Source organism: Aplysia californica, unplaced genomic scaffold, assembly GCF_000002075.1.
Source record: "Aplysia californica isolate F4 #8 unplaced genomic scaffold, AplCal3.0 scaffold01521, whole genome shotgun sequence".
In the NCBI taxonomy this organism is placed as follows: Eukaryota; Metazoa; Mollusca; class Gastropoda; order Aplysiida; family Aplysiidae; genus Aplysia; species Aplysia californica.
In genome coordinates, this window is record NW_004798791.1 from 1 (window position 1) to 1,423 (window position 1,423).

The window sequence follows — 1,423 nt, forward strand, 5'->3', positions numbered from 1 at the left end:
ATGATACTGATGATGAAAATAACTTTTACATTCTCCATAGATACGTGCAGTTCGACTCTTTTTGGTATCCCAAGGGCCCCACACAAGGAACGATGACATGGACACCCGTCAACACCTCGTTCCCTCACGGTTTCAAGTAGGTTGCAGTATTTGAGGGATACAGTCTTAGTCTAAATTTATAATTTATTTTAAAATCATACCTTATGAAATGCCATCTTAGTAGTTAATCCTTTTTCATAGTACTCTTATCTTCATAATGTGATGTGCGTATTATCGTCATTGATTGTGCTATGATAGTATAAATGTATACTTACAATATGTTACCTTTTTTCATAAATTTATATAAGATACTATAAAACTCCTTCAAGCGGAAAATGGAATTGTTCTCAGTACTTCTCGTTTTTCACACACACTTTGCATACGCATATGGCCTGCGTCACAACTCACCTAGGATACTTTTTAGTGAAAAAATTTGCTACAAGAAATTAATGTTATAGTGAACATATTTTTGCTCTAAAGGTTCTCAAAACATGCGTTCAATAAGCGTAATGTTGCGATTAGAAAAAAAGACTGACAGGCTTGCTTTCAAAACCGACATTGCTTCTACTGTAAACTTTTTAAAATCTAAAGAAATCACCCGCTTGGGTTTTTTAATTAATATTTTATTAAAGGAATTTTCTGGAATACAGCTAACAGATGTCTACTAAAATTTCGTTCTGTTAAGACGAACTGATACAAGTAATTGAGCAAAAGGTGAAGAGCCTATGTTCGATAGTTTAGAAAGTATTTGAAAATAAGTTGCGCCACGAATTTTTGACCACTCTATATAGCGAGACTGATGTTTGGCCCTTCATTTGGGGACCCGTAGTGTGGTCACTCCAAGCAAAGTTTACATAGAAAGTAAAGAGCGACAGCCATGACAGTTCATTGTCTGGGATATTATGATTCAAGTCTATGGTTGTAATAGGCCATTCTGATGTCTCTGAACTCTCCACAGATACCTCTACCAAAAGACCGGTCTGCCCATCGTCTGTCACAACAGATTCTGGTAAACGTCATGTTATCTAAATTTTTACATTAAACGCCACTTCAGCTTAGTTTATCTCACTTAATTCAGTCAATTATTTGGTCGTATTTAGCAGTCTCTTCTTTTTTTCTCTCCTTGTCCTATTGTATCTATTTTGTGTCAGTTTATATATATCCCCTAATTTTTGTTATCTTAACATTTTATTTCTACTTATCTGATCTGACTAGATCTGATTTGATCCGATCTGATCTGATCTGATCTGATCTGATCTGATCTGATCTGATCTGATCTGATCCTATCTTATCTTATCCTATTATATCTTAGGGACGGAAAGACGCCGTATGCGAAATATAATGGTGGAAGGTGGAACTTCATCTTGGACGAAAAGTCTACTTA

At 35.3% G+C, this 1,423-nt stretch overlaps 1 long non-coding RNA gene across 1 annotated transcript; it reads left to right on the forward strand.

The window, feature by feature from the left end:
• The first annotated feature begins 36 nt into the window (after window positions 1-36).
• Window positions 37-1,423, forward strand: LOC101857765. The gene is made up of 3 exons (XR_221247.2): window positions 37-136; window positions 998-1,048; window positions 1,352-1,423. It is a non-coding gene; the product is annotated as an uncharacterized LOC101857765 (long non-coding RNA).